Genomic DNA, 23492 nt, shown 5'->3' with positions numbered 1-23492 from the left:
ACAAGAGCTGTCAACCAAAAGGAGTCGTTTGCCTTGCCTCTGGCAGAAGGAACATATAGTTCTCCATTGATATATATCAGTGGTTGCATATCAAAGCCCATGCTGGCCTCCAGGCTCCCTCAGCCCCTGTACACATGCACTTGTTATACATTTCAAAGCCCACACGAGCATCCTGGCACTTCTCACCTCTTCCTCTACCCTAACCTCCTGGGTCTACTCCAGTTCACCCTTACCCCAACCCCACACCCTCCCAGGAACTCAGCATCTTTATAACCCACATAAGCTTCCATACCCTGCTTCTCTAGCCCTAGCCATGTCCAGTCTGGTTCTTTTTCTCTCAGTTCTGGACTATTCTAGATGTCTCTGGATGTCCCTGCTCTCTTATCCACAGTAAAAATGACCTCCTTCCAATTATGGAGTGGCCATTTTGGCTATTTCTTTACTATGCCCCTCACAGCCAGTGGGGGGAAGTGATCAGATTGGATATAGATATCATTATCTTATTTATTTTTTGTGTGTGAGAGAGCAAGAATGAGAGAGAGAGAGAGAGAGAGAGAGAGAGAGAGAGAGAGAGAGAGAGACAGACAGAGACAGAGACACACACACACACACAGAGAGAGAGACAGAGACAGAGACAGAGATAGAGACAGAAAGACAGAGAGAGACAGAGCAACATCTTTGCATGTTGCTCTTCAGGAGCCATGCATCTTGTTTTGGGAGACAGGGTCTCTCTTTGTACAATCCTGGCCTGGCCTTGAACTCTGAATCTTCCTACCAAATCCTCCTGTGTGCTACCTCAGCTGTTTCAGAGAATCTGCAAGCTGACAAACTCAAACCCAAACAGGATTAATTTGCTGGCCCACTGTGGGACGTGGGCTCTGGGATGACAACCTTGGGAAGCTTGGAACTGCTTCTGTCTCAGTTTTGATTGGCCAGATGACTGAATGCCGGATGCTCAGAGCTATAGATGACCCAACTGGAAAGAGCTTGTAGAAATGAAATATCTTGGTACATATTCTCCACATTAGCAAAAATGGAAAAAGTAGTAGCAATTTTATATTTTTCCCAATTAGGAAGGGCTAGATGTCACGTGCAGATGTTTCTCTTGCATATATAGGGTTTGCACACACACACACACACACACACACACACACACACACACACACACACGTTTCACTTTTGGAGAAGAATTTATAGTAACACACTGCTCCTCACCAAGCATCCCTCCTAAGTGTAGCCTGCCTGTCTCCATCGGAAAGGCCTGCCGCACAGAGCCTTGTAGTGGCGCATCCTTCTTCCTGTTTCAAATCCTCACAACTGCTGGCTTCCCTGCTAAAGCTCTGGCTTCCCTGCTTCCTCCTGCTGTCAGATTTCAGCAGGGAAGATCAGATTCAAGGCTGGCTGACTTCCTGGAATCCTCCTCTTGGACTCCTTGATGCTTCTATTGTTATTTTTAAATTATTACTGTTGTTGTGTGTACCCATGGTGTGTGTGTATGTATATGCCAAGGCACATGTGTGGGGGTCAGACGACAACTTTGTGGAGCTGACATTTTCTTTCCTCTTTTCTGTGGGTTCTGGCATTGTAACTCAGGTTGCTAGGCCTGTGCAGCAAGTACCTTTACACACCATGCCATCTTACTACCTTCTATCATTTTAAAAGTGTTTTCATCAACACATATTGATTATGCTTAATAATGGGCTCCATTATGACATTTTAAAAATATATACAACACATTTCCATCTTTTTAAAAATTAATTTATTTATTTATATCCCAAGTGCTGCCCCCCTTCTGATCCCCCTCCCAGGACCCCTCCCCCCTCCAAAGCCCCTCCCCCTCCCCTTCAGCTCTGAGAGGGTGGAGCCCCTTTGGGTATGCTCCCATCCTGGTGCATCCTGTCTCTGCAGGGTTAGGCGTCTCTTCTGCCACTGAGGCAGGACAAGGCAGCCCTCTGCTGCATGTGTGCTAGAGCCTTGGTCCAGCCTGTATAAGGCATTCGCATCTTATTTGTCCTTCATCATTCTTTCCTGTACCAGTTCCTGCCCCTTGTTGATCACCTGCTCCTTACCCAAGAAGCCCCCTGTTATTTTTAAGTACAGTGGATGGGTTAATTTAAAAAAATGTATTTATTTGTTTACTCCCGTGTCTATGTGTGTGAGGATGCATTGATGCCACAGTGTATGTGTAGAAATCACAGGGCACCCTGTGGTTTGGTCCTCCTCTCCCGCCTTGTTTTTGAGGCAGGGTCTTTCTGGTTTGCCGCTGTGCTGGGTACTCCAGGCAGCTAGGTGTTTTCCTGCCACCTCCACCTCTCTCTACACAGACATGCTCCACGGCCTCTCGCTTTTACCCGCATCCCTCAGATCTGAAAGCAGGCTATCAGGCTTGCATCTCCCTGACCCAAGATAGGTTAACTCTTGCTGAGGTCATAATCTTAAACACACACATACACCCACCCCACATGCTCACGCACACGCACATGTGCACACACACTCAGTAGTTTGCAAGCGTAAGGTCTAGACATATAGCCTTTCTAATGAGGATGTCAAAAGGAGGCAAAGGAGTGACATATTTTGTCGATTTAAAGACAGGCATCAACCAACCTAAGATGGCCTTGAACTTGGCTATGTAGCCAAACTCTTGGTCTTGCTGCCTCAGCCTCCCTAGTGCTGGGATTACAGGTGTGCACCATGAAGCCTGAAGGGCAGAATAGTTTCCTGGGCTTTGTTTCCTAGCACACTGGCTACTACACATGCCATTTCCTTCTTCCTCAGTAGGCCCTTTTACTTTCCAGTCCTGTGAGTCTCTTCCTATGGTAGGTAGTAAGTGTATTGTTGCCTCCTCCTCCACCTGTCATTCCGCGACTCTCGTGGACCCCTGGGGGTTGCAGGCCCACTCCCCGTGGATGTGATTCACAAGGAGAGGCAGAGCTGAGGAGGCCTCCCAGCAAGGTCATGGCAGTTACATGCCACAAATACATTCTGAGCCAGGGTTTATGTATTTAGTTTTTGTTGTTTTGTTTTTTGAGACAGGGTCTTACTATGTAGATCAGGCCAGCCTGAAACACACAGAAATTCTCCAGGCTTTGCCTTCTGAGTGCTTTAATGAAGGTTGTGTGTTACCATGCCTGCTTCAGAGGTGTACCCTCCCCCAGGGTAGGGTAGGGTAGGGTAGGGTAGGGTGAGGTTACTTATCCAGCATGCACACACACATGTAAGTCATAGAACATACGTGTAAGTCAGAAGCTCCTGTCTTCTACCTTGTTCGAGGCAAGGTCTCTCTTGTTTTTGGTGCAAACTTCATGCCATTCTCCTGTCTCCACCTTCCTTTCAGCATAGGAGAACTGGAGTTGCAGATTTGTGCCACCCAATTGGGCTACTTACTGTGGGTCCTGGGGGACTGAACTCTGGTGTGTCAGGTTTGCTTGGCAAGAACTTTTGTCTGTTGAGCCATCTCCCTGGTCTAGTGGCTGTTAGAAATCAGGAGGTCTCCCAGCCTGTCCTTAGCCACTCAGTGCCTGCAACATGTTATCACTAGCTGCCAATGGGACAGAATAACCTTTAAAAGGTCCCTATCATCGCAGCCTGCTCTCTCATCCTGCCTGTCTGTCTATCTGTCTTGTCCCTGCTCTGAGGCAGCCTTTCACCTGTCCCTAATACATGTGAGATCTGTTGTTTGCTACATATCTTGGCCCCAGTCTACCAGAGTACTCCCACCACACAAACCCTATCAGTGACAGTCTTAGCTTCCCCATGCTTCACTGTCTCAACTAGTGTGCCAAGGGGTCTTTTGGGGACATTGTTCAAAGGCAGATCGGAGCCCAGAAGTCTGCAGTAAAGCTGTGGCTTCTTCCACCCTGTGGGCACTTGGATGATTCCGATGCTGTAGGTTGCTGAGTGATTCTGATGCTGTAGGTTGCTGAGTGATTCCGATGCTGTAGGTTGCTGAGTGATTCCGATGCTGTAGGTTGCTGAGTGATTCCGATGCTGTAGGTTGCTGAGTGATTCCGATGCTGTAGGTTGCTGAGTGATTCCGATGCTGTAGGTTGCTGAGTGATTCCGATGCTGTAGGTTGCTGAGTGATTCCGATGCTGTAGGTTGCTGAGTGATTCCGATGCTGTAGGTTGCTGAGTGATTCTGATGCTGTAGGTTGCTGAGTGATTCTGATGCTGTAGGTTGCTGAGTTCTCTGATCCTTTGGATCTCACCTCCAGCAGAATCTGGATTTGCCTGGGAAGCTTCACAAAGTCAGTTTTCTTCAGCTCAGCCTTGATGCTCTGACTTAATGGCAGCTAACTGGGTATCATGAGTTGTAAAAGCTTCTTGGGTGATGTGTGTGTGTGTGTGTGTGTGTGTGTGTGTGTGTGTGTGTACACAACAGAGCAGAGGAGTAATGATTTTCTAAGGGTTTGTCTGTCCCAGGAACACTCCCATTCATCCCTGGGACCCCAACCCAGCTACACACCAGCTCATCCTCCTTTGTCAAGGAAAACCAGACCAGGGAAGACTGGCTTTCCCCTTGCTCCTGCTCTGTCCTTAGCCAGCTCTTGGACCCAAGGGATTCTGGCACCATGCAGTGTGGAGCAGGCAGGCATGGGCTGAATCTGACAGTGCACCAGGAGAAGAGGAGCAGAGGTCTCCCTTGGCTGGGGCGGGGAGCTCTAGGCACAGCTGCTCTTTGCTGAAAGCTTCCTCTGCTAAGTAGGAAATAGCCTCCAATCGCTGAGGAGGCTTCATGGGGTTCCCTTCCTGCTGGGTCAGTGTAGACCACCACTCCAGGCACGTCAGTAGCAACAGAATGCTGTGTAAGGAAAAGGTTATCATGCTGACCCAGAACTTCTCTACCCATCACAGGCCCATGGTGACAAAATTCATGATGACCGGATGCTTTTTCATGACATGTGTGGGCTTCACTCATGAAGTTGTAATAAATTTCCATACTCAGAGGAGCTTAAGAAACAAATATAGGGGCTCTCTGCTCCTCCTTGTTCTAGAGACAACCACATCTTCTTGTACAGTGCCAGCCTCATCCTGTAGACAAGATGGTGAAAGTTGGTGTGAACGGATTTGGCTGTATTGGGTGCCTGGTTACCAGGGCTGCCTTCTGCTCTGCACTTGGCAAAATGGAGATTGTTGCCATCAACGACCCCTTCATTGAACTCAACTACATGGGCTACATGTTCCAGTATGATTTCACTCATGACAAATTCAATGGCACAGTCAAGGCTGAGAATGGGAAGCTTGTCATCAACAGGAAGCCCACCACCATCTTTCAGGAGCAAGAGCCTGCTATCATCAAATGGAGTGATGCTGGTGTTGAGTATGTCATCAAGCCTATTGGCATCTTCACCACCATGGAGAAGGCAAAGGCCTACTTGAAGGATGGGGGGCGGCAAAAGTGTCATCATCTCTGTCCCTTCCATGGATGCCCCCATGTTTGTGATGGGTATGAACCATGAGAAATATGACAACTCACTCAAAATTGTCAGCAATCCATCCTGTACCACCAATTGCTTAGCCCCCTTGGCCAAGGTCATCCATGACAACTTTGGCATTGTGGAAGGGCTCATGACCAAGGTCCATGTCATCACTGCCACTCAGAAGACTATGGATGGTCCCTCTAGAAAACTGTGGTGTGATGGCCATGGGGCTGCCCAGATCATCATCCCTGCATCCACTGGTGCTGCCAAGGCTATGGGCAAGGTCATCCCAGAGCTGAACAGGAAGCTCACTGGCATGGCCTTCAATGTTCCTACCCCCAATGTATCCGTCATGGATCTGGCATGCTGCCTGGAGAAACCTGCCAAGTATGGTGACATCAAGAAGATGGTGAAGTAGGCATCTGAGGGCCCACTAAAGGGCGTCCTGGGCTACACAGAGGACCAGGTTGTCTCCTGCAACTTCAACAGCAACTTTCACTCTTCCACCTTTGATGCTGGGGCTGGCATTGCTCTCAATGACAACTTTGTAAAGCTTATTTCCTGGTATGACAATGAATACAGCTACAGCAACAGGGCGGTGGACCTCATGGCCTACATGGCCTCCAAGGAGTAAGAAGCCCTGGACCACCCACCCCAGCAAGGATACTGAGAGCAAGAGAGAAGCTCTCAGTTGCTAACGAGTCCCTGTCCCAACTTGGCCCCAACACTGATCATCTCCCTCACAATTTCCATCCCATAATAACAGGAGGGGCTTAGGGAGCCCTCCCTACTATCTTGAATATCATCAATAAAAGTTCACTGCAAACCCCCCCCCCCCCCAAAAAAAAAAAGAAACAAATGTAGGCCAGGTGTCTATTGCGGGCTCCCAGCACTTGAGGCAGAGAGACAGACCCATCTTTGAGTTCCAGGTCAGTCTCATTTACACAGGTGTCCTGACCATCAGTGGCTCCATAGTGAGACTATCTCAAATGGGGGTTGGGGGAAGGCTAGAAAAGAAACCCAGTATCCTAAGTTCTGGAAGTTAGGCTCAGGTGTTAATGGAACTGACAGTGAGGTGTTGCTTTTTTCCAGAGACTTTACAGGAGTCTGTCTTCCTTCTCTCCCCTTTATTTAGCTCCGACAGGCTGCCTACAGTCCTTAGTTTTTGGTCCCTTGCTTATCGGCAAACCCAGCTGTGGATTGAGTTACATCACATCACATTGACCTCTTCTACCTTCTTCTTTTGATTTTAAAGACTTTTCTGATTAGCCTAACCTCAACTAGATAATCCAGGGTCATTTCCCTATTTTTCACATTTGTCAACTAGCTAGGCCTGGTGGTTCACACACTTGTACTTCTCAGGCAGGAGGCCAGCCTGGGCCACCAGTCTCAGAAACACTCCTCTCAATCAGTAGTAAATTACCTGAAACCTTAATTCTCCTTTCTAGATAACAGAACCGACTTCTATGTTCTGGGGGTTGTATCAGGACATAGGTGGGGGGCATGAGGGTCATGTTATGTTTTGAGTGTGAAGTGTATCTCAAAGTTTCGCATGTTTGAATGTTTGGGCTTGGTCTCCAGCTATGTGAACTCTGGGAAGCCCTGGAGTCACTTGTAATATGGGGGCCTAGCTGGAGAAAGTGGGCCACTGGGCATGTGGGTCTTAGGATGGTTATTCCTGTGGCTCTGATCTTCAGCCTGATCTTCTCTTCTCTTTCCTTCCTTCCTTCCTTCCTTCCTTCCTTCCTTCCTTCCTTCCTTCCTTCCTTCCTTCCTTCCTTCCTTCTGTCCTTCCTTCCTTCCTTCCTTCCTTCCTTCCTTCCTTCCTTCCTTCCTTCCTTCCTGTGGGGATGTGAGGTGGTGAGTCCTCAGAAACAAGCTCCTGTCACTGAGGAGTCCCAGGGATCTGCCTGTCTCTGCTCCACCCCCTCCTTTGTCCCCCAGTGCTGGGATTATAAGTGTGTGTCACCACGCTTAGCTTTTTATTTAACGTGGGTTCTGGAGCCTGAACTCAGGGAAGCATTTTACCAACTGAGCTGACTCCTCATCTGTCAAAGTCCCCCACCCACACTTCCTAGTCTTGTTCATTCTAGTTGAAACAGGATCCTTCTTAGGTCAGCAACACAATCACTGCTTGCCTGATGCTATCCTGAAAAAAACAAACAAATAAACGAACAACAACAACAATAAAAAACCAAGAGAACCAGGCATAGCCCTGCAGCCCCACTTTACAGAGACTCTCAGAGCCAACTCTACAGACACGTGGGCGCCTGAGCTTACCTTTCCTGTGTCTCTCCCTGACAGCTATCCCCTCAAATCCAGGCATGGACTCCTTAACTGAGTAGTCCTCACTCTAGAGCCATTGCCATGTGCCATGTCTCTTCACCTCAGTTTCCTCTGGGAGGTTCTGCCTTTCTTCCCGAAGTGCTGGAGGAGCCTGTAAATAGTTCCCTGAGGTGCTGGAAGCCTTGGGTGGAGAAACTCCTATAAATACCAGACATTTATAATTAGCCTTCCTGGCGGCTCAGCAACGCACATGGAGGAGGCAAACACCTGCAGGGTAGAAAGTCAAGACTCGGGGCCACCAGGCTCCGGGTCACGGGGCTCTCAGGAGCCACCTCTAGGCTAGAGGTGAGTGGTGACCCATAGGGACACAAACAGGGACAAGGTCATCTTGCTGCAGCCTCGGGGTAGGCAGTGGGAGCTGGTAGGGTAGCCATTCCATTGCTTCCTGTTAGTGAGGCCTCTGCCAAAGAGTGATGCCCTGAGCCTCCATGTCTAGGGCTATAGGGTGGTGGTGTATACTGTAAGAGACTCACCGAAGCTATGAGATTAGTGGCAACCAGACGTGGTACTACACATTTGTAATACAGGATCTCAGGAAGTAGAAGATGGAAGATCAGAAGATTAAGCTCATTTTTGGTTTCATGATTAGTTTGAGACTAGCCTGGGATAAATGAGACTGTGTCTTTAAAAAGGGGGGATGGGAGCAGGCTCAGTTTGTAAATTGTGTAAGCATGAGGATCTGAGTTCAGATCCCCAAGACCAGGGTAAAAGGCAACATTCACTTATGACCTCAACTCTGAGGGGACAGAGGTTGGAGCCTGACCTAGCTAGGACTTCTTTTGTTGTGATGAAACTCCACGACCCCAAAAGCAAGTTGGGGAGGAAAGGTTTATTCAGCTTACTTCTAGATCACAGTCCATCATTGAAGAAGTCTAGACAGGAACTCAAGCAGGGTTGGAACCTGGAGGCAGGAGCTAAAGCAGAGGCCATGGAGGGGTGCTGTTTACTGGCTCGCTTCCCATGGCTTGCTCAGTCTGCTTCCCTATAGAACCTAGGACCATCAGCCTAGGGATGGCACCACCTGCAATGGGCTGGACCCTCCCCATTGAACAATGATTGAGAAAATGCCTTACCATTGGATTTCAAGGAGTCATTTCCTCAACATAGGCTTCTCCTCTGATGACTCTAGCTTGTGTCAAGTTGACACACACCAGCCAGCATAGAAGCCCTGAGGCTTGTTGAATTGTGAAGTTATAGGTTCAGTGAGAGACCCTGTCTTAAAACAAATATGGGAAGACACTGGATATTGATCTGTGGCCTCCCTATGTGCACACATGTGAACACACACACACACACACACACACACACACACTCACACATGTGGACACACATACACACACACACATGCACACACACACACACACACTGAATACTGATCTGTGGCCTCTGTATGTGCACACATGTGGACACACACACACACTGGATATTGATCTGTGGCCTCCCTATGTGCACACATGTGGGCACACACACACACACACACACACACACACACACACACACGCACACATACATGGGGGAGGGGGTTGATGGCCATCATGCTGCCTCTCAGGCTTCTTGAAGAACTTCCCTCTGTCACTGAGCAGTCTTAGAAGACTTCCAGAAGATGGGGCTACCTCCACATAGATACATCCTTCAGAACCCCTTTAACACAGCTCACCAGAACAGATTGAACTCTATTTAGGACAGAAGCCCCAAATAATACTCAGGTATAGAAACAAGGGATACTTGTCCCCATAAAACCTTTGAATACCCCAAACTCTGGATTGAGACATTGTATTCACACAATCTTCTTGCCCCCTACAGTGTGCCCAGTCCACACCTCCAGCCTGCTCCCTGTATGCATCTTGCATGGTGCTGCCAGAAGAAACTCTTCATCCTTAGATGGTGCCTCAGATTCATCTCTAGGATGAACTGAAATTGATGGGTGAAGGATCTCCTAGGGAAGCTAGCTAGGGGTGGGGGTGGATCACTTGAGCCACGAGCTGGGAAGCCTTGCTGAGGAATACTTAGGTCCTGGTTTTGGGGGCATGGGAAGTCTTATTCCCTCTGTGTGCACAGCTGAGCAGATGTCATCTACATCTTTTAAAAAATAACCCATCTAGTCCATTTAGTGCCTCTGATGTGTGCACAGGAGCACACATACGGGGGTCATCTGCTGGGTCTTGGGGAGCCAATGGCAACAGCTCAGAGAACTGACTCTACCTTTCCCTGTCAGGCCCTTCCCCCATCCATGCTGGACTTTTTGACAGGCTTGACCTTGCACAGGTCTTGTTCAGGCCAACATGGCCGCTGTGAATTCATGAGTGCAGCAGCCACACGTGTTATCCAGAGACAACATTTCACAGTATCCCATCTGCCAGCTCCCTCTCCCACGATGGCCTCTGGGCCTTGGAGTGGGTATTATATAGATGTTCCGTCTATGGATGAGCACCCATAGTTGCTTATGCTTTGCACTTGGAGTAGTAGTGAGCTGTGGATTTCATCCAAGTTACAATCAGATGGGCCTGTTTTACCTGAAGACTGTCAGAGGCTCCCCACTGGTAGCAGATCTTTCTATACCCCAATGTTGGCGTCTGACCCTTGCGACCCTCTTCTGAGCTGAGGCTCAATTTTCTATCACAGTAGTCACTACTAGAGCATGTTTGCCGTATATCTGCTTTTGTGCCCTGGATCTTTCTTGGATGTAGCTTGAACTTGATCAGTCTATGCAAAAGTGAAGCCCAGACATGGCAGGTTAGCCATCCAGGGAATGACCAGCAGTCACTAGGAAAGGGAGAAGCACATATATGTGCTGTAGCTTCCTCCTCGGAGTGGAAGGTTCTAGGCAGCTTCCTGGGGAAATCCTAACAGCATTGCCTGCCCCCACAACCACTGTGGAGGCCCCAGTAATGAATCCCCTGAACATATTTCCTTTCAGTTGTTCTCTGTTCTCAAAATCACCTCCCAAATGATTACCTATACCCAAATCCTTGTCTCAGACTCTGCTTTTGGAAATCCCAATCACTTGGAGTCAGATCCAAACTGACTTTGCATGATGCCTTCCCACTGCCCCAACTTCACCAGCCCTCACTCTCCTCTCCACCATGTCTGCCATCTTCCAGCCACACCAGCCTCGGCCCAGTTCTCCTAACTTGCCAGGTCTTTCCTCCCTCTGGACCAATGTACCGTTGCTCCCTTTGATTAGACAGCCCTTCCCCTTGACCTCTGTGCCATTATCTTGCAGTCTCAGCTTCAATTAGAGACTGCCACTCCCTCTTAGCATTTTCTTAAATAGTGATTTGATATGGGAGTGGCTAGACCATTGTGGGTGGAGTCACTTCTGAGCTGGTGGTCCTGGGCTTTATAAGAAAGCATAGCATGAGTAAGCCATGAGGAACAAGCCAGTAAGCAGTACCCTCCATGGCCTCTGTATCAGCTCCTGCCTCCAGGTTCCTGCCCTGCTTGAGTTCATATCCTGACTTCCTTTGATGATGAAAAGATGGAGCTGGAGAAGTGATCTAGGCTCTTTGGAGGAGCTAGGTCCCAAGCTTGACACTGTGAATTCCAAACTTTGGACACTGAATTTTTCCCCCCATAGCTGGTGTTTGGCTTTGATCTGATTGTGACTGTCCTGGTTTTTCTTTTTGGGGTATTTAATTTATTTTTATTTTATAGGAGCCTAGAGTTGAGTGACTTTGGATTTTCTAAAGGAGCTTTTAACTTAAATGTTTGAATTTTTAAAGACCATGGGTGTTTTAAAACTTGAAATATTTAATATATTTATATTAATGTGTGATCTTGGCAATGAACAGGAAAGGATTGGTTATGGCTTAACAGTGAAATGTTTGTGTGTCAAATTGACAAGGGATCAAAGTGTGCTGGATAGTTTTATGTCAACTTGGCAGCTATAGTCATCTGAGAAGAGGGACCCTCAACTGAGAATACCTCCAACATATTGGGATGAAGGCAAGCCTATAGGACATTGTCTTAATTAGTGATTGATGGGGGAGGGCCCAGCCATTGTAGGTGAGACTACCCTTGGGCTGGGTTCTATAAGAAAGCAGGCTGAGCAAGCTGTGATGAGCAAGCCAGTAAGCAGCATCCTTCCATGGCCTCTATATCAGCTCCTGCCTCCAGGCTCCTGCCCTGTTTGACTTCCTGCCCTGATTTCCTTCAGTTATGTACTATGATGTGGAAGTATAAGTCAAATAAACCTTTTCATCTCCAAGTTGCTTTTGGTTAAGATGTTTTGTTGCAGCAAAAAACAAAAAACAAACAAAAAAAACAAAACAAAAAACAAAAAAACAAACAAACAAAAACCCCTAACTAGGACAGCTTGCATATATATTTGTGTGTACAGTGGAACTAAAGTTCCAGACAGTTGTGAGCTGCCATGTGGGTCCTGGGAATGGAACCCGAATCCTTTGCAAGAATAACAGGTGCTCTTAACTGCTAAACAATTACCTTTAACATCTTATTTAATGAATTAACTAATTAATTTTTTTAAAAAACAAGGTTTCACTAAATTTAGAATTTGCCATAAGGGACAGACTTCTTGGTCAGCAAATTCCAGGAGCCATCTTGTCTCTACCTCCCAGAACTGGGATTTGAGCAGTTTGCTACCATGTTCAGATTTTATGGGGATACTGTGGATTAAAATTTAGGTCTTCATGGTGGTGCTGAAGGAATTTTACTGACTGAGCTATTTCCCCAGCCCCTGTTTATTTATTTCTTAATGATCTGTCTCTCACTGCTCTATAACCACCCCATGACTGGGGTTAGCCTCTTTCTAATTCCTGAAGTACAGAGCACCCTGAAAGCTCTTGATATGTGGGACACAAACATTTATTCAATGAAGGTAGAATTCCTGTTGGCTTGTTCTTCCTGCCTCCCATTCTGTACTCTGCATTGCTAGGCTGTGGATTCTGGAAGAAGGCTGATGTAGAGTAGGAAAGGAGATGACTCAGGGGTGAGAGAAGTGGAAGGAGCATGCCCCAGTCTGACCTTCCCCCTTCCTACTCTGGGATCAGAGCATCAGTGGTCCCTGGGTGAGACATGCTGGGAGGATGAGCCAGGGAACTTCCTTCAGGCCTAGAGAGGTGTCCTACATACCCAGCACCCAAGCTTTGATATCCTAACACTCCAGGTAGTTACCTGAAGGGACCCTAAGGGAACATGGCTGATCTCCCATTAGCCTCTTTGGGCAAAGAGCCATCCATGTTGTAGATGGTCTGCCTAACTATGCAATCATCTCCAAAGGTGCTAGAACCATGGTCTTGTCCAAGATTGGATGGAATGTACTGATCCATGATTTATAACAGGCTGTTCGTTGTCCACCATTGCCTAGAGATGCCTTGAGCCAACTTGCTACATGGTTTACTGGGAAAACATGAATAGATGGGCTACACCTGGGAAAACATGGATAAATGGGCTGCACCTGGGAAAACATGGGTAAATGGGCTGCACCTGGGAAAACATGGATAAATGGGCTGCACCTGGTTGCAGTTGTTTAGGTCTGGTTACTAAGCCTGGCTTTGACTATGTGACCAGTGAGAAAGAAGCCAAACAAACTTCATGTTAAACTTGAATCCTTGTGCCAATGAGGCCTAGCCCCCTCCAACCATCTCTATGTTTCAAGGGCTGGGGCCAAGAAAAGTCCCTTGAGACTGAGGGGTTGATTTGGTGCCTGCCTATGGGTGCTGTAGATATTTCTGAAGTCTCTCCAGCATCTCTTCTCTTGTCCTTCCATGTCCTCTGCTTGTGATAAACTTTTTATGATTTTCTGGAGCCTTGTGAGGTCTCATCATGTTCTGGTTCAGTGTAGCTGTCATCCTCTCTGGAACCTGGCTGTTGGCTCCTGGCAGTTACATCATATTTAACCCAAGATTCCTCAGCCCTGGCAGCTTCTTCCCAGGAGGAGAAAGGAGGAGAAGATGATGATGATGTAGCTCACATTTCCTAGAGAAGCAGAAACATAGCCAGAGGGGCTAAAATGCCCATGGCTACAGAGACCCAGACTGACTGAGTAAGGTGCTCAAAGATGCAGAAACCCAGCTTGAAAATATGAGATATCCAGAGCTGCAGAGACCTAACCAGAAGGGCTAAGGTGCCCATAGTCACCAAGAAAGTTTGACTTAAAATCAACATCAATTGAAGTCTATTACCTGAGGGATGTGTGTATGTGTATATATATGCACAGTTGAGTTATACTGAATAAACCATGTGTATTCTCTTTTACCTCATGAGTACATTATAAGCATTGATTGATAATCTTTTGGAAGACTCAATTTCCTTGTTTGTAAAATGGGAATTGCAATAATAACACTGATGTTTATAAAGCCAGCACATGGACTACATTACAGGGTTATTGTGGGGATTAAATGAGATAAAAAGCACACAAAAGTTTTTAGCTCAGTGTGTGGTATAGTTCAAGAAACAAAAATTATTATTTTAACAAAACTCCTTAAAGTTGCAAATGGATGTAAGCACCACATTGAATGGCTGTAGATCACCTTGAATGCCTGTAGATTATCATATTGAATGGCTGTAGATCAGCATACTGAATGGCTGTAGAGTACCATATTGAATGGCTGTAGATCAGCATACTGAATGGCTGTAGAGTACCATGTTGAATGGCTGTAGATCAGCATACGGAATGGCTGTAGAGTGCCATGTTGAACAGGTAAGTAGGTGCATGCCTGCAATTCCAGCAAGCAAAAGATGGAGGCAGGAAGATCAGAACTTCAAGATATTCTAGGTTACCAAGTGGAGCTGATGTCAGCAGGGGCTATGTGAAACTGTCTCAAAATAAACAAAAATCAGTAATTAATCTAGGCATCTTAGTTCTCAAGTCTGTGTCTTCCTATAAAGGCTTATATCATTGTCTAGACACATAAAATGTCAATGTAGAAGTTTCTTGAACCCATGCACTTGCTTTACAATAATAACAGCAATGAAAATGAGGGGGGTAGAATGCAGGGCTCCCAGCCCCTTGTGACTGAGAGACTGTACAGGTCTACACATCTTGTTTCACTCGAGACGTGAAACTGGATGGGCCACTGCTCAGATTTTATTACCAGAGTGGGAGAGCTAGGCTCAAGGTGTCCGGGAAGAAGGTCAAAGATGACATTCTGGGTGAAGAACTGAGGTGGGGGGTGTCACTAGGCACATGGCCTAGTGCAAGGTACAGCAGGTAGAGTAGATCTCAAAATGAGGAGGGACCAAGGAGATGGTGTGTTACAAAGTATGGCAATTGGCTCTCTGTGCTTCTGGAGACCATGCAGATCTACTAGAACAGGCCTCAGAACGGGCCTCTCCATGGGAGGGAAGTCTGGCTCTCACCCATTGATGAGTGAAGGTTGCCTAGGGCAGAACTCTGCAATCCCAGACTGTCCTGGTTGTGGACACTCAAAATGGGATTCCACAGTTCTAGGAAACATCCAGGGAGAAGTGGGGAAGGACAGGAGGGCTGAGGGAGAACTGTGGCTATGACGTTTCCTGACTCAGCACAAACCTGCACCCAAGTGGGAAGATGAAAGGAAGTGAGAGTGGGAGCCATTGGAGCTGCAGAGCCTGACCTCGAAGTTCATGGCTTCCCTGAGCTCAGAAGTTTTTTTTTTTTTTTCAGTCTGTGAATCTGCCTTGCTTCACTTTCCTCCCGCTTCCTCCTCTGTGAGGCTAGAAGGAGGTGCAAAGCAGCTGCCCACGGCTGGACAGAAAGGATGCTCACTCACTCGGGAGGGAAGCTGCAGATTCTTGGCAGCCCGACCCACCAGGTTCCTGCCAGGCTAGACAATGTTCTCAGGGGACCTTTCTCCTTCCCCCACTTTCTTACCCTTGACCCTTGCCCTGTGCTTATTAGCTTGCAGCATTTGGGAGCCCCTGATGGACTAGATTATTTACTGCATTAGGTGGTCCAAAACTGAACCCCCTCTGTGTAGGTATGTGCTTGTGTATGTCTCTGTCTCTGTCTCTCTCTGTGTATGTGTGAGTGTGAGTGTGTATATGTATTTATGCATGTATGTTTGTATGCATGCATACACAGTATGCTACTGTGTTCATCTGTGTGTAGAGGCCAGAGCTCAGCCTTGACAGTCCTTCCTCACAAGTTCCCCACCTTATTTTTTTGACATAGGATCTCCCACTCAGACCTGGGGCCTATCAATTAAGCTACACTGGCTGGCCAGGGAGCTGCAGGGACCCTGCCTCCACTTCCCCAGCATTAACATCACAGGCATTTGCCACCATGTCTAGCTTTTATGTGGGTATTGGGGATTGAGCTCTGGTCCTTGTGTTTGCAAGGCTAGCTCATTACTTATTAAGGCACCTGCCCAACTTCTAACCCTGCCCCAATCCTCTATTAGAGCAGCAGCTGATGCTATTTATTTATTTATTTATGCTGGAAAGTAGGGCCCGAATGAGGTGTTCACCTTGTCTTGTTGATTCTTTTTGTTGTTGTTGTTTTGTTTGTTTGTTTTTCGAGACAGGGTTTCTCTGTGTAGCCCTGGCTGTCCTGGAACTCACTCTGTAGACCAGGCTGGCCTCGAACTCAGAAATCCGCCTGCCTCTGCCTCCCAAGTGCTGGGATTAAAGGCGTGTGCCACCACTGGTCTGCTAATACACAGTTCTCTGAGGAAATGGAGGTGCAGGCTGCACCATTTTCTAGGACTGGGCTTTGAGCCTTGGCCATTCTCTGTGAGCTTCTTGCGCAGGAGCTCAGGGCCGCCTCCAGAGCTCCGCCTCCAGTTTCTTCCTGCAGTTTCAGTGAAGACTGGTACCTGGTCGTCTTACTGACCGCTTGGTATGGAGCAGGTGCCAGCTTTAAGGTGTAGCAAAATGGCAGCCAAAGTAACAGTTGTAACTACTGTACTCTGAGTGACCTGTATCCCCACTGGACAGACGAAGGAGCCTGGGGTCAGAGTGGGGGCAGTTTTCCCTAAAGCACGGGGTGGGCAGAGGGTTGGAACTCAGGTTATTCCATTGCGAAACTCACAAGATTGCTTCTGGCATTTGTGGGGTGCTGTCTTCAGGATGGTCAGGAGCACAGGTCAAACGATTTGTTTTCCTTTCCCTTCCCTTATTTTCCCTTCCTCCCTCTGACCCCTCTTGCTTCTCTTTTTGAGGCAGGGTCCTCCGCAGCACAGGCTGACCTCAAGCTTACTAGGTAGCTAAGCATGACTTTGAACTCCTGACCCCTCTGCTTCCATTCTCTGAGTTCAGGCATGTGATTCCATGCCTGGTTTATGCAGTACTGAGGACAGAACCCAGGAGTCAGGCATTCTGGCCAGGTGCTCTGCCAACTGACCCATGTGCCCTATCCCTAGCTGTTTTATTGATATTGAACTGTGTGCTCTGATTCGGCGATGTACTAGGCTGCACTGTCAGACGCCTTGACACAGAGACCATGAAGGGGCTGTGGTCATAAGCCTCTCATAAGCCCCTAGAGATCTAGAGCTGTTTGAACCAAGTATAGCCAGAATACTCCTTAGAAGGAAACACACTGGTAGTGCCCTGGACCCACCACCAGCTTACTTCCAGCCTCAAACCTCGGTGTAGTCACTTTCAGGGTAGAGAAACTGAGGCCAGGAGAAATATCCAAAAGTCTAAGATCCCACCACTATTTATAGTATCCCAGGGACAGATTCTCTGTCCCCTGATGCCCTGCAACATACACATACGAGACTGCCCACCTACAACAGGTCAGGAGCTTCCAGGGAGATCCCTGGACCCATGGCTCCTCTCCCCCACCCTCAACATGACTGCAGTCTGCTCCCCCTCAGTTCTGCTCTGTGACTAAGAGAACCCCTGAGGCCTCATTTCTGTGAGGCCCTATTTCTGCCCAGCCCCCAGCCACCCCCTTGCTTTGGGAGCCCCCAGGCTTGTGAGCCATGGTTCCTAAGACAAGCAGAGCCGTGGGTGGGGTATGTGGGATAATTATAATCTTGGATGGCTTGACTCTGAGGCTGAGAGGCAGGGAGGCAGTTACTCCTGCAGGCTCAGGGAGTTGAGTCTGAGTCAGAAACCAGATTCCCCCGGCCCCTTCCCCTTAAGGGTCTGGATCAGTGGTCTTATCTTGCCCATCTACCGTTTGGTCTGTGGTATGTTAGCGTCTTCATGCTTTGCAGGCTCTTCTGAGATGCTGGCTACTTACTGATGCATGTATTAATGCATGGACATAAGAGATCTTGGGGTGTAGATGGGGCAGGGCTGACATGGCTTGGAATGGTTAGTAGTGCACCCTGCCAGCCAAGCTCTAACTTGGAGCCACGTTAGCTGCAGCACAGCCTTTCTCACATCCTTGGAGCATGCTGTGCTCTCCTTTCCTCATCTGAGAGGTGATTATGATAAACATAACATTCTCTCGGAAGATAAAGGAGGGAACGCCCCATTGCACTTCACTAACGTGGTGAAGCATGTTAGGCAGATGATGGTTGTTGCTGTTGTGGTTGGCATTTTAATGCTATTCAAGAGATGTAAGGGAGACTCTGGAAATCCTCACCACCTAGTCTGGGGACAGCAAGGAGTTTCACCCCAAATGGCAATGCCTGATTGACAGAAACTGCTTAGAGCACTGTATCAGGTAAGAGGAAGCTAGACCTGCTAATGCAGGCCTGTCTTTCTGGCTACTAGGAAGGTTGAGGCAGGAAGATTGCAAGGTAAGGGCTGCCTGGGCCTGCATAATCAAGTGAGACATTGTATCAAAGTAAAGACTTAAAAGAGGGCTGGGGTATCGAACCGAGTGGCAGAGCTCTTGCCCAGTGTGCACCCAGACACTAGAACCAGTCCTCAACATTTCAAAAAAGGGAAAAAGAGAAAGGAAGAAAGAAAGGATAGAAGAAAAGAAGGAGTGAGGAAGGAAAGAAGGAAGGAAGGAAGGAAGGAAGGAAGGAAGATTGATTCTGAGCTTTGCTCTAGACTCACAGGAAAAGGAGCAGTGCTCATTTGTATCATGTTCTGGAGGAGAGAGGGGGCACCTGCTGTCTCCTGTCTTGATTACAAGTTAGCCATAGAGAAGAAACAGGTGGGGAGAAACAAGGTGGGAGGGCATGGCGGAAGTGACTGAGGTGGGTAGGCTTAGCACCTCAGGCACCCAGGCACATGCTACAGGCACAGCTGACCTATGGGAATCTCTCAGCATCCAGGAGATAAGGATGGCCATCCCTCCAGAGTGTGTCCTGACTCTAGTGCTGCAGGTTCTGCAGCCCTGGGCAGGCAGAGACCCACACCTCAGTTTCCCCAGCTCATTTGCTTTCTATTTTGGTGATAAACACCATGATCAAAAGCAACTAGGGGAGGGTTTATTTTATCTTACAGCTTGATCCAGATTATCTGGGGAAGTCAAGGCAGGAATTGAAGCAGATGCCATGGGGGAGTGTTGCTCACTGACTTGTTTCTCATGCTTTCTCTGTCTGCTTTCTTACAGAACCCAGGACCATCTGGCCAGGGGCAGCACAACCCACGCGGAGCTGGGCCCTCCCCCGTCAATCATTAGCCAAAGTATGCTCATAGGCCAGTTGGATGGAAGCATTTTCTCAATTGAGGTTTCTCTTTCCCAGATGACTCTAGCTTGTGTCAAGTTGTCAAAAAATTAACCACCACACTATGTGAACCTTCATGCCACCCTGAATTTGGGTGAGAATTAAAGGAACTCATAGACATGGAGAATTAGATTCAACAAAGAAGCAGTCAACAGAAGGACCAGGCAATCTGCATCATAAGAGAAAATATTTGCGAAGCATGTCCTATCCTTTGTATTTTCTCATTCTATAAATGTGATCTCAATAAACCTTGGGCTGAAAATTGAGCATGTATGGATTTATTATAACTATTCTATAAATAACACAACTATTATGTTTCATTTGCTTTGTGTTAGGAATTAAAAGTAACCCAATGATTACTAAAGTATATGGAAAGATGAGCATATTATAAAAAGCAAATAACATCATTTTATTTATTTATTTACTTGATAAGATCTCATGTGGCTCAGGCTAGTCTCAGTTTTGAACTCACCATATAGCTGACAATGACTCTGAACTTCTGATCTCCCTGTCTCCACCTCTGTAGGGCTGGGATTGTAGACATGCATCACTCTGCCTGAGTTAAGCAATTCTTGGAATCAAATCTAGTACTTTGTGCTTGCTACAAGTACTCTATCAACTGAGTTGTGTTCTGAGTTGGTAATGTGTCACTTTATATAAGACACTTGAGCATCTGCAGACATGGGGATCTTTGAGAGGTCCCAGGATCACCCAGGGAATGACTGCATTTGATAAGGGAATAACATGTATAATCTATAAAGATATTACAATTTAAAAATTATAAACTCTCCAGTAACCTGATTTTAAAAATGGACAAAGGACTAGACTAGACATTTATCAAAGAAAATATCTAAATAGTTAACAGTATTTGATAAGTTAGTCAATATTACTAATCACTAAAGAAATTAGAATCAAATCTACACTATTACCTCACATATGTTATAATAACATGTATACCTTTATGTTTATCTGACTGTATAACTATCCACTTATATCTATCATCTATCTACCTATTTATCATTGTTTATCTGACTATATATCTACCCATTTATTGTCTAGCTGTCATCTATCAATCAATCTATCTATCTATCCACCCATATATCATATATCTCTCTATCTATCAATCCATCTATCTATTTATCACTTACTCATCTCTCTCTCTGTCTATCATCTATCAGCACTTGGGAAACTGAGGCAGGAGAATCATGAATTTGAGGCCAGCCTAAATGACAAATGAATTCCTTTCTCAAAAACAAAAACAGAATGAAAACTAAAACAAAGTAAAAAGAAAACAACAAAACCAGAAGAGAAAAAGAAGCAGTCACTAGTGGGATGTGGGAGAATTAAAAACCCTGGAGCATTGTGGGCAGGATTGTAAAAACAATTCACATGCTATCAAAAACAGGGTAGAGATTCCTCAAAAATTAGTCATAAATGACCAGCTGCTGTAGCAATCCCTCTGCCATGCAAATGCCCTAAAGAACTCGGGCTGGAACAACCCACAAACCACAAGAAACTCAAGAAAAAGGAAGACCAAAATGTGGACATTTCATTCCTTCTTAGAAGGGGAAACAAAATACCCACGGAAGGAGTTGCAGAGACTAACTATGGAGCAGAGACTGAAGGAAGGACAAGCCAGCCTAATATAGCTACCTCCTGAGAGGCTCTGACAGTACCTGAGTAACACAGATGTAGAGGCTCACAGCCATCCATTGAACTGAGTACAGTGTCCCCAGTGAAGGAGTTAGAGAAAGGACCAAAGGAGCTGAAGGGTTTGCAGCCCCGTAGGACGAACAACAATATGAACTAACTAGTACCCTCAGAGCTCCCAGGAACTCAACCACCAACCAAGGACTATACATGGTGGGACTGATTGTTCTGGCAGCATGTGTATAGTAGAGGATTGCAAAGTTGATCATCAATGGGAGGAGAAGCCCTTGGCCCTGTGAAGGTTCTGTGCCCCAGTGTAGGGGAATGCCAGGACCAATAAGTAGGAGAGGATGGGGTGGCAAGCATGGGGAGGGGGAGGCAACAGGGGCTTGTTCTTGTTGTTTTTGTTTGTTTGTTTGTCTTTTGGAGGGGAAACTGGGAGAGGAGAAATCATATGACATGTAAATAAAGAAAATATCTAATAAAAAAAAAAAAAGAACTGGGGCTGATGAACAGCTGAGTGAGTACAATCACTGTGGAACTCTCCTACAGTAGGAGCTCTGCCCATGGACCCCACTATGGAAGGAGAGAACCGATTTGTGAACGCTGTCCTCTGATATGTCTGATGTGCCTGCAACATCCTCCCCCCTCTCTCTCACACACAGAGTAATAATAAATAGAAAAAACCCCAAAGAGCCAAATACAGCTCTCAGAAGAAGATTTTCATAGCAGTGTTTTTTGCAGGTTTGTTCCCAGTGGTAAAAAAGGTAGAAGAAACCTAAATGTTGACTGAGGGGTGAATGGCTAAAGAAAGGCTGGCAGAAAGCACAGTGGAGCAGTATCCCGCTTTAAAGAAGAGATCTCCTTCATGCTACAACAAGGGTAAGCCTTGAGGACAGTGTACAAAGCGAGGGAAGCCAGTTACCAGAAGGCAAACTCTGCATGATTGTACCTACAGCGGTGATCTGAAATAGCCAGGCTCATAGAGCAGATAGAGCTGGGCATAGTGGCACATGCCTGTAATTTCAGCACTCGGGAGTGGAGGCAGGGGGACCTCGAGTTCAAGGCCAGCAGCGTGAGACCTTGTCTCAAAGAAAACATGTCGTTGGGGCTGAAGAGGGAGAAAAGGGGAGCCACATGACACTTTATACTTTTCTAGGAGGAAGGTTCTAGATATGCATATGGACTGTCTGGCCATAGGTATTATGTATACAGTTAGGCATGGAGCTGACAATCTGCATATGGTAATTCTGTCAGCCCTGGTTTAAGGAAAATGATTTCTATGAGACCAGGGACAGGTTAGGATTTGAATACTTTGGCCTTGACAACGATGATTCCCAGTTGTGAGTTGTAAGCATGTCTGAAAGAGGATGAAGAAGAGCCGATGGGCGACTTAAGCAAAGCAGCAGGCTGTTCAGAATTTCACTCAGGTGCTCCCTAGAACCTGGACTCCCCACCCACCAGCCAAACAGAGCTCCAGTTGCGTGGAGTCTGCGTTCCAGGAAGTCGGGCCTACAGACTTGTAGCCACCATGACTCTTGGATATGCTTAGCACAGCTCTTTATACTTGGTAGAAGCCCAAGAATGATAATTCTTAGAACTACTTGCTAACGGTTCTAAATCATGCACAAATGAATTCATTCAACGTGGAGTCTCCTCTCAGCCTGAGGCACTCAGCAGTGGCATATACATTCTCAGCCCAGTTTACAGTGGTCCATACTCTCCGGAGAGGGGGCTGGGTGCTCTGGATGAGGCCCTTGATTTCTCACCGCAGTGGCGTCTCCCCGTTACCATAGAGGACCGATTCCTTCCAGCCTTGGTTTCTCTTCACTGGATCCTCACAGTTGTGTGATGAAGGTCTGTTCACCTCAGATACGGTACCAATTCCAGCCCAAAGAAGCAATCCCATCCGAGTCTAGCTCGGTGACCAGTGGGTTTACTTGGCTTACTTACAGGAGCACGAGGAATTCAGAAGCATCCCTGTCCCCAAACACCCACCCCAGCACAGGTGCAGGCACATCACTGAGACTCTCCACACGCCCTTCAGGCTGTTCTGCCGGTGAGCACACGCCCTTCAGGCTGTTCTGCCGGTGAGCATACGCCCTTCAGGCTGTTCTGCCGGTGAGTGGCCTCTTCCTGGTCATTGTTTACGGCTTTGTTACCGTGAGGGAGGGGCTTTCTGAGTCTTGCGAGTATCCTGACTCTGTCCCCCTTCTTCCCTCTGGGGGGGTTTGGAGGAAATTGCTGAGATCTTGCCACTGCCCTTTGTCATATCATGTAGGCAGGAGCTTCTAGCACAGAAGGATTAGGAGAGAATGCATCTGTGATCGAGCAGTCTCTTCAGAGATCACTGTGGTGGGTCAAGACAGAACAGGGCTGCCTCTCCTATTATGTCAGTGATAGACCAAGCAAGGCATTCCCAAACCCACACGGTGCTCAAACAACCTGCACTTTGGATTTCACCAGCAGTAGCTGCTCTTGATTTGTTACAGATTAAACTCCCCATCCTTCTCCCTGTTCTCCCCTGACCTCCTTCCTTTTCTCTGCTTTTGCCTTTCTTC

The 23492-nt window shown here is 47.1% G+C and overlaps 1 pseudogene; it reads left to right on the top strand.

Moving 5' to 3' along the window:
- The first annotated feature begins 5035 nt into the window (after positions 1 to 5035).
- Positions 5036 to 6053, top strand: LOC116086289 (annotated as a pseudogene).
- The last annotated feature ends 17439 nt before the right edge of the window (positions 6054 to 23492 follow it).

This window comes from Mastomys coucha, unplaced genomic scaffold, assembly GCF_008632895.1.
Source record: "Mastomys coucha isolate ucsf_1 unplaced genomic scaffold, UCSF_Mcou_1 pScaffold12, whole genome shotgun sequence".
Taxonomy (NCBI): domain Eukaryota; kingdom Metazoa; phylum Chordata; class Mammalia; order Rodentia; family Muridae; genus Mastomys; species Mastomys coucha.
This window is presented reverse-complemented; position numbering and strand designations above follow the sequence as displayed.